Below are 10,796 nucleotides of genomic sequence, written 5' to 3' on the forward strand. Positions count from 1 at the left end.
CTGGGGCACAGGGGATGCTCCTGCTGGGAGCTGCTGCAGTCAGAGCAGGGATGCAGAGAGAAAGCAGAGAGCAGAGTGCAATCAAAGCCTTGGATGCCCTGAGCTACATTAACCCACTCACACATCAAGCAGACATTTCAGTGGGAGTCAGCCAGGAGTTTAGGGTGAGCTCTGATGCTTTCAGTGAGTGAAAGGTTTCAAATGCCAGAGTAGCAGTGGGAGTTCTAGTGAAGGTGAAACACACTGATGTTTCCAGTGGAGGCTCCAGGCCACAGCTGCAGCCAGCACTGAGACACAGCAGAGCTGTACTGAGAATATTGCTGACAGTTCAGATACAACAAGAGAGCTTGTATCTGCAGTCTATACTTAACCTGGCATGTTAAGAAACTGAAATTCTCACAGGTTAAGGAGTGCTGGGCTGAGTTTGTGTCTCAGCTTGTTGGGAAAATCCTGTATGAGAGTTGGCACTGGCAGAGTTGGTGCTTTAGCCATTTGCTTATTGCCTCTGCATTTGCCATTGCTTTCTGCCACTGCCTTGTGAGACTGATGTGCTTTGCAATAAATAACCTTTTTAGCTAGTAGCTGCTTTGCTAATTGAGGAGACCTGACAAAGTTGGAGCCAAGAGCCCAGAGTAGGAGCCAGAGAGCCCCAGGAAGGCTGACTGCCATCAGGCCATGAGATGAGGATCTCCCTGTGGCCCAGGGCTGCCCTGTCACACACACCTGCAGGAGTCACACCTGCCCTGCTGTGCCCAAAAACCACCCATCAGTTCCAGATGAAAGCTCCAGAGATGCTCAGTGTGTCAGAAATATCCCTGGCTCTTTCCTCTCAGTATCTTAGATCATCCTGTTCCTTTTCCTCCCTGGTATTGTCACACACAAACCAAACCATAAATTTCTTTTGCAGAGGTAATAAATCACCCCTTTTCTAAGGCAGCCTCTCACAAACAGGAGATGCAATTCCATAAGAAGCTCCCCAGGCAGGCAGAGACTGGTTTGATGTCCCAGATGGGAGGCTGAGTGCAGACAGGAGAGAGCAGGTGCCACCCCCAGCCCGGTGACACGGAGGGGACACTGGTGTTTGCTGCAGGTGGGGCAGCAGAGACAGCCCAGCACTGCTGGCCTGGGCTGGAGAGGTTTCTCTCCATGCAGAGTATGCAAAGCATGGTGCCAGTTATACAAGAACTGTGCCAGTCACTCTGCCAGGCACCTTCTGCTTCATCTGGGGACACATCCCATTCTCTCCTGCTTTCCCTGGTTCATGCATCTCTTCACCATGAGCTTCCTGCAGCTTCAGGAGTTATTGTCATCTCCTTGCCAATGGAAGGAGATGATAAAACCAGCTGGATTTCATAAAGTACTTGGAGTACTTAGAAATTAATTGCATGTTGCCTTTTTTTGTTATTTATTATTAATATTCAAGGGGGTCTTTCAAAAGCTTCAGCTGGTCTGTCCTTTACCAAGACACCAAAAGTTTAAGTGCTTTTTCAGTGAGAAGCTTGTGTTGGAAGACAGGGATTTTCAAACTGTTCAGCTGCAAAGCAAATCTCTGTTTCTCCAGGCAGTTCCTCCCTGCTTGGGTGCAGTTTCCACGTTTCCTCCTCCTCACATCACTTTCCATTTGCCATGAGAGCCAAAGTCATTCCCAATTTATCACACACAGCCACGTGTGTTTGGCTTTACAGAATCTCATCCTCCCAGCAGCTTTGCTTTGATCTAAAACAAATCAAAGAAATCAAACAAACTGCTCCTGCCCTTCCCACGGCAGGAAAAGGTGATGGGGATGGATCCTGGGGCTGGAACCTGCCCTGGCAAGGGCAGAGCCCATCCTTCAGCAGGGCACGGGGGCTCCAGGCTGTTCACATCTCCCATGGAAGGGCTGGGATTCCCAGCTTGGAAGGAATCCACCCTCAGTCAGGATTCAGCATCACAATTCCTCCCCACTGCAGGAAAATGCACTGAAGAAAATGATGGCTGTTATTGTAGCACCAGGAAACCCAATAAAAATGCATAAATCCTCTATTGCTGCACACCTTTATATTCTTATTAAATATTCTCCCCATTTTATAGGACATGGTTTTATATTAAAAGGTGAAGATGTGCCAGGGGGCAGGAACAGACCCAGGGAGGAAAAGGAAGGACAAACCCCTGTCCCTCAATGCAGGTCTGACACCCCCAAATGCAATTTAAAGGGATCAATGAGAGACAAAGTGTGCCACCAACAAAACAAATTCTCAATTATTCAAACACCATTGCTTTTGTTCTAATGAAATAAACAGTTCAATAATTAGCTACTGAATGCCTGCAACAGGTCCAAGTTCTCACAATTTGCCTCCAGCCTCAGCTTCCATTTGTGTTTCCAGTCGATTTCTCCTGCTTTGACATACTGAAATCTTTCTACAGATCCATAAACATGCAAGGCCCTTTAGAAGAAAAATATCACCTTTGCAAAGCCAAGCTGAAGTGAGTTACACAAAGAAATCCAGGGGTGGAGAAACCTCCTAAAAAACGAAGCAGGTGCTCATTTTATAGCAACTCCTTCCAGAGCCCCTTGGGGGTAAAATCCATCTGCAGCTCAGGTAATTCCCACACTGATTATTGCAGATGGTGCCACAACCACCCAGCCCAGCCCCACACCAGCCCTGGCACCTTCACTGCTACAAGATCACACAACTTAAAATAAATCCAACCCAGCACCTCAGTGACACAACCAGAAGAGAAAAGAGAAACATCTTCCATTCACTCAGACCATCTAGCTAAGCAACACTCGAGCAGCTCCCCTCTCCTCAAGCTCTGAATGACTTCACTTTTTAAACTCAGAGGTAATTTCAGTGTTTACAGTTCCAGCTCATCTCCTGAGAGCTGGCAGAGTTAATCACATCTCAAAGGGAGAAGAGAGGAGCTGAAAGGCAGAGCTGTGTGTGTTCCCTGCCTGCCCTGCAGGGGCTGGGAGTCCCAGAGCAGGTCCTGTCCTTGTCCCTGTCCCTATTCTTGTCCCTGTCCCTGTCCCATCCCCTGTCCCATCCCTTGTCCCTGTCCCTGTTCTTGTCCCTGTCCCATCCCCTGTCCCTCTCCCCCTCCCCATCCCCGTCCCTGCCCCTATCCCTGTCCCTGCCCCTCTCCCCCTGTCCCTATCCCCATCCCCTGCCCCTGTCCCTTCTCCTGTCCCTGCCCCCATCCCCTGTCCCTGTCCCCATCCCCTGTCCCTCTCCCCCTGTCCCAGCCCCTGTCCCTGTCCCCAGTCCCCATCCCTGTCCCTATCCCCATCCCCTGTCCCTGTCCCTACCCTGTCCCCATCCCTGTCCCTGCCCCTGTCCCTGCCCTGTCCCCATCCCTGTCCCTGCCCCTGTCCCCATCCCTGTCCCTCTCCCTGTCCCTGTCCCCAGCCCCCATCCCTGTCCCTATTCCCATCCCCTGTCCCTGCCCCTGTCCCTGCCCCTGTCCCCATCCCTGTCCCTGTCCCATCCCCTGTCCCATACCCTGTCCCTGCCCCTGTCCCCATCCCCTCTCCCTGTCCTTGCCCTGTCCCTGCCCCATCCCCTGTCCCTATCCTGTCCCCATCCCCTCTCCCTGTCCTTGCCCCTGTCCCTGTCCCATCCCCTGTCCCATACCCTGTCCCTGCCCCTGTCCCCATCCCCTCTCCCTGTCCTTGCCCCTGTCCCTGCCCCATCCCCTGTCCCTTCCAGCCCCAGAGGCTGCTGCACAATCCCTCAGCTCCTGCCTGAGCTGCTCCTGCAGGCAGAGTTCCAGTGGATCTCCCGAGTTACAGCCCTGCTGCTCACCTGTCTAAACACTGATAAAGGGTTGTGCAGGGCAATGTTTATCCTCCTTCCAGCAGAGATACCCATTTGAAACACATTTGGAACACCAAACAAAGCACAGACAGAAAGGAGACAAATCAAAGGAAGCCCCAAAATCATCCCAAACTACTTCCTGCCCCACAGCTTCAATGGCAGTGATGGAAAAGTGTATTAAGTTGTAGAATTTAGGATGTTTGGGGTTGGAAGGGATGCTGAAGCTCATCCATCCCATCCCTGCCACTTCCACTGCCCCAGGTGCTCCAGCCCCAGTGTCCAGGCTGGCCCTGGATCCAGAGATCCCTGTCAGGGGTCCAGGGGCAGCCACAGCTGCTCTGGGCAATCCAAACTAAAGTGAACAAGCAGGTTGTGTTGCTTCAAGAGAGAAAACGGGAAAAAAAACTATACTCAATTTGGACTTCACAATTTTTCACCTCAAGCACTCTGAAAGATTAATTTAGATTTATTTTTAAAACAATGATGCCAAGGTTCATTTAAGCAGGATCCACTGACAGTGGTGTCTGTGTTACTGGCCTGTCTCAGCCTCCCCCAGCTCCACCACTGTCAGACTCACTTGTGGCTCCATGGAGTGAAATTAATGTGTTCAAACACGCTGCCATTTTATGTTAACAGGGCTGAATTTAGTGCAGCCCATCCCATCACATCTTAAACTGATTCCACAGTGTGCAACACAAGGTGACAAATTAGCAAACAGAGCAGCCCCCACCTGGCTGTGCCCCAGGCTGACACAGATCCCTGCACAGCAGGGAACACTCACCTCTGCTGGCAGCTCCAGGCTCACCTGTGCTCCTGGCCAAGGAACAGCCCCACTATTTCCATTTCTCACAACTTTCTGTGTGTATATTCTTATAGAAGCCACTGAGGCAAGTAGAGTGATCTCTTATGTCACAGACAGGAGGTTAAGTGAGAAGGAAAACCTAAACAAAGACCCAAGCCAAACAAAATCCCTTTCTGAACACTTTTCCTTGCAGCCTCTGACTGAGCCTTTACCCACAGGACAATCCTGTGTCAAATCCTCCCATTGCAGCAGGAAAGAACTGGCTGCAAAGAGTGCTCTGAGAGCAGGAAGGGCTCTCCCCAAATTAGAGTGGCTGCAGTGAGATGTTGGCAGAGCAGGAGAAGCTCTCACAGCCCCCAGCAAACCCAAAGACCCCACCAGCTTCTGGCACTTCCCTGACTTCATCCAAGCTGGGCTTGGAAAAACAACTGCCCAGGGCTGGGGAACAAATCAGGGAGAGAGGGAGAGAGAGCTGGGCAAGACCTGGCACTGCTGGAAGGGCACCAGAGAGATCAGAGCAGCAGCTCCTGCAGCTGGGGACAGGATGGGGACACAATGGGGACACACAGAGACAGGGTGGGGACACCATGGGGACACACAGGGACACGATGGGGACACACAGGGACAGGATGGGGACACACAGGGACAGCTCTGGGGACACAGAGGGACAGGGTGGGGGCTGAGCCCCCAGCCAAGCTGGGCACACCTGCACAGAGTGAAGCCCTTGCCTTGCCCAGCCCCAGGAGAACACCAAGGGTCCCCAAGCCCAAGGAGCTCTCAGACAAGTCAGTCCCACTGCTCCTCTCCCACCTGGGCTGAGCTTTAGGCTCAGCCTGCAATCAGCATCCTGGGATGGGATTCAATTAGAAGCCAGATGAAGCTGGAAGATAAGGACAGGCTCAAAGCCAGAGGCTTTGTCTCTTCCAGCCAACACTCTGGGTCAGGCTGCTCAAATGGGTTCAATCTTGCAGGCTTTGAAGCTTTTAGGTCACACAGAATAACTCAGAGTGGGAGTTGGGCAGTTTGTAATGATCTGTTGGGTTTCTCTCACAGATAATTATGTGAGATTGTCCCCAGCAGTTCAAGTAATTAACACAGCTTCCTTCATCCAGTGCCATCCCTGACACTGTGGCCTCACCCCCGTGGCCACAGGGAATCAAAGGGCTCCTGTTATCTCCCAATGCCCTCCAGAAACTCCCCAGCTGCTGCTCCTGCCATCACAGCTGTCCTGCCTGCCTTGGTGCCAGCAGTGCACTCACACTGCTGCTGGAAAACTCAGCAACAGCCAGACTGAAATGACACCAAACCACCAATACAGGTACAGGTAAAGCAGAATGAGAGCCTGACACAGCTGCATCTCCTCCCAGGGCAGGGGAAGGGGGTTTATCCCTACAGATTAAATGGCTTCACACTCAAGAGGAGTCTGAATGAAAAGAGACTGAGGAGGATTTTTAATTTGTTATTATGAAGCAGTTATTTCAGTGTTATTTGCAGAGCCAGGTAAAGCCACAACTCAGAGATTTCAGTGTGGGACCCCTAAACATTCCCAGACACTGCAGTCTAAGGACAGCACTTGTCTGTGCAGTGGCCACGAGGAGCCATGAAATGAGGTAACAAAATTAGAGAACTGCTGTTTTATGAGCTGTTCTGAGGCAGACACGATGATCTGAGGCTGGAAGATTTATCCAGACAGTGTTTTATTAGATCAGCTGCTGGCACCTGGGGGAACAAGCAGGACAACTCTCAGACACACCAGCCATGAAGGCTGTCCCTGCTCCAGTCACACCCATAAATATATTGCCTCTTCCTAGAAACCTTCCTCTGTCATTCCACTCATTGTCAATAAAAAAAAAAAAAAAACCACCAACTTTCAGTGACTTGTGGTTTTTTTTTTTAAATAATATTTCTTCCTTTCTGAGGAGCTCAGGGATGTGCATCCTGTGCCCAAAGCTCACCCCTGTGACCTTGGCACAGATTTAATCTGGCACTGCAGACCCAGTTTCAGCTCCTCTCCTCCCTTTTCCATCCTGCCCTGAAAAAGTCAGCCAGATCTCTTTTCCCTCACTCCCAGCCTATTGAGTGACCTTGGCAATGGTCTAATCTCTCTTGGCAGATTCAAGATAGAGAAAACAAGCAGTGGAGACAGACCTGCTGGGCTCTGCTATTGATCAGCCCTGAGTGAAAGCTCATTATGAGCAGCAGCAACGTGCAGGAGCAAGTTCTGCTGGACTGCAGCAGCCAGGGACAGGGGAAGGTCTGAAATAAGGAAAAGGTGGCTGGGCTTTGTCTCTGGGGTGGGAAAGAAGGGGAAAGGCAAGGGGAGGAAGAAAGGGCAGACACCCTGTCCAGGGGGGCTGTGCAGTAAACTAAGTTTATTCATAATAAAAAAAAAAAATCAAGTTAATGTTCAAATTAGCAAGGTTACATTGATGAACTCTGCAACAAAAAAAAGGCAAACTCTTAGGAAAATGTTGATGGTAGAGATATATATACACAAATACAAACATGGATATACACACACATATACAAAAATAGATGTACACATACAAATACAAAGAGATATGTATACACACATAAATACAAATATGGATAGACACACACAAACACACACATGGATGTACACACATATAAAAACACAGATGTACACACACAAATACATAGATATATACACAAACACACAGATGCACACACACAAACACACAGATGTACACACACAAATACAGATATACACGCACAAACACACATGTACACACACAAACACATCCTCAGAGTAACGTGCCATGCAGACTGCTGCTGCTGCCCACAGACTCACCTGTCCTCACCTGATGCCATGAGCACATCACACCTGGCCCAGGTGACTCACCTGTCCTCACCTGATGCCATGAGCACATCACACCTGGCCCAGGTGACTCATCCTCATCTGATGCCATGAGCACATCACACCTGGCCCAGGTGACTCATCTACCCTCACCTGATGCCATGAACACATCACACCTGGCCCAGGTGACTCACCTGTCCTCACCTGCATGCACCAAACCACGAGCACGTCACACTCAGACCTTTCCCAGTTCTGTGCTGCTGCCCTCAGCTGATTCCATGGAGGGATTTTGAGATCCCTGTTTCCTCAGGAACTCTCTGCACAAGGACAAAAAGTGGGGAGAACAATGTAGGAAGATCAGAAAAAGCAATTCTGATGTGCCTAAAAGCCTCAAAAGCTTTCCTCTGAAGCAAAGCGTTAATATTTTTCATAAAATATTTATAAAGTGGTACATGATATTTATAAAAGAACATCAGCATATTTTTATAGAGAACTTGGAAGTTCTCAGTACTGGATTTAGCAGGGAAAGGAAAGCTTCTCTTTCAGAGTGCTTTGCATCCTTTTGCATAATTTCCTTGACATGCTGGGTTTTTATTAAACTTTATAGGATGATTTCAAGAGGTTGCCCAGTGGTTATAAAGCTGTACCTGATTTGAAAGACCCTTTTCACAACAGAGAATAGAGGCACATCTCTTCTCATAAAACTCCTAGAAAGGGATCCATATTTTCATTTTTTTTTTCTCACAAATTCCATCAGAAGCATTTTTACAATTTTACACAACAGCTAAAACCTGTGCAGAGAGTCCCAGAATAACCAGTTCACAATGGAAGCAGTGGCAGGAAAAAAAAAAAAAATCTGTGGTTTCAAGGGTCAGCATTAATGGCAATTGTTGTTCACAATGTAAAAAATATGTGCCCACCTGTGAAAAAGGTGCTGGGAGAAAACTCCACCAGGTGTCCCTGGAAATGTCCAGGGCCAGGCTGGGCAGGGCTTGGAGCACCTGGGGGGTGGAAAATTCCTTCCATGGCCCTGGGTGGGCTCAAAAGTCTCTTCCCATCAAAATCACTCCACGATTCCAAGGTAATGTTGACCTGTGTTGGCACTGTCATGAGTTATTAACTAAAAATGTCTTTATTCTTGTTGGACTAGCACAGGGAAAGCAGCCCAGTCCCTCAGTGTTTTCTGGCCTGGAGGAATATATCCTGTCCACAAAAGAAAAGCTCAATTTCCTTTTGCAATTGTGGAGTTTCTGCTACATAACAGAAAAGGTCAGCTCTAAAACCAAAGCAATGCTTGACTCCTGGTCAGTGAAAAAAAGCCATATTTCTATAGCACATTAGTGTTATTGGATTTCCAAATCACATTTCAGTAGCTGACAAAACACACAGACAAAAAAAAAAAAATCCAATATCAGTAACAATACAAATATTGAATGGATTCAGGTAAAACAAGTCAACCCCACAAGAACATTTTATTTAAACAGAGCACATGTACAAAGATCACTCTGGATACTGATTAACTGTGATCAGGACTGAAAACCCAGACATTAAGTCACCTCCTACAAGAATTTCTGCTGGGTTTATATACACAGAATTGTCCTAGGCTCATAAAAAATTAGTCTTAAATATTTCCCCAGTCCATCCCAGGGACACAAAGCAGAATCAGCAGTAAAGATGTGCAGCACAAGGTGTTCTCTCCTCCCCTGTGGAGGGATCCTACAAAATTCAGTGACTTTATTTCAGTGACATTTATTGCAGTATTTCATTCTCCTCCCATTTACAAAGTTTTTGTTAGTGATATAAACCTCCCTCTTATAACAGATACTTTGTTCTCTTCCCAGGGCACAGAACAAATATTTAATTTCCACCCCTATTGCCCACAGATCTGCACCCAAACACGGGAAACAATGCAGAGCTGATTTAAATGCTGCATGTGCTGATTTAATAGCAGCTGTAAACTGTAAAGGAGCAGGGTGTGTAATGTTTCACTGCAATATAAACCCCCTGAGTGTGCCAGGGATTCATGTGTAGGGGTGGCACTGGGGGGGATTTAGGGTCCCTCCCAACCCAAATCAGTCTGGGATTCTGAACCAAACAAAAAAAAAAAACCAAAAACCAAAAAGCCTCTGCACGTGCACACACTCGTGCCCAAACAGGGCAGCAAACTCCTCAATCCCACTGCCTGGGAGCTCCTGTGGGCAGAGAAATTATTAAATAGGGGCAGTGATTATTTCTCCATCTCACAGCAATACTGGAGGCACTTAATTTGATACAGTCCCAGCTAATAAACAGAAAACAGATGAGATAATTTATCTCTATTTGCTAGAAATTCCACAGGGAAAAGAAAACCCTGTCAAATCTGGTTGTGCCTACAGTATTGCGTGGAAGTCTCTGGTAACTACTCTGCACACTGCTCCTAAGGCTGAAGAAAATCCATCTGTATTTTGGCTTCTAAAAGCCACACAGAATGCTCCCTTTGCCCTAAAATGCCATCACTGAGCAAAAATCCACTCTGGGAAGGATTTGAGGGAGCAGCATCCCCCCAAAGCAAGGAGCTGGTGTGGCAGAAGCATCAGGGGCTTGGGCATCAGCGAGTGGTGCAGCAATGCAGCACCAGGGTAAAAACAGCAATCCAAGGAAAATGGGGCATCAATTCCTCATCAGGGAATGAGTTCACTTTTCAAGCCTGCCACAAACACCATCAGTCTTCATTTTGATAATTCAGCTTAACCTTTTGGAAATGCTGCTGCTAATAAACTTAAGGGAATAACAAAGAAACATTCCTTTCCTTGAAGTTCATCTGTTTGGTCTTCTCTCAGTGCTAAAGGATTAAAATGGATGCTGAACCCCAAATCCTGGAATGGAAGACTTTCACTTTTCTCTTTCAAAACTCAGTTTGCATCTTTGCTCAAAGGCAGTGGGATAAAACCCTGCAGTACAGTTCAAGCATTTTCTGATGGGTTTCTTCCTGCTGTGAAGCCACCATCTGAGAAACTGCTCCTTCAAACCCCTGTGCATGGCAGTTGCATTTGATTCATTATGCTTAATAAGGAAATTGATGTAACATCATTAAAGGGTGCAATTAACTGTCCAAATGACGCAGTTACACATGTACCCTAAGTACACAAAGAGCCTGGTAATTGCCTGAGCATTAATTCAGATTATTCAAGAAAATTACATTTAAAAATACAGATGCTTAGTATGGGAAAATAATGACAGGAATCCCAACCCAAAAAAAGAGAACCTGCAGACACCAGGTGCCACTGTCACCCCTCCAGCTCCAGAACATCCCACACCAGAGCTCCTGGGACAGGGACAGGACCCAGAGCCCTCCCACAGCTGCAGAAGTTGCTTTTCAGGAGCAAAGCTGCACAGATTCAAT

Source organism: Erithacus rubecula, assembly GCF_903797595.1.
Source record: "Erithacus rubecula genome assembly, chromosome: 13".
Lineage (NCBI taxonomy): Eukaryota > Metazoa > Chordata > Aves > Passeriformes > Muscicapidae > Erithacus > Erithacus rubecula.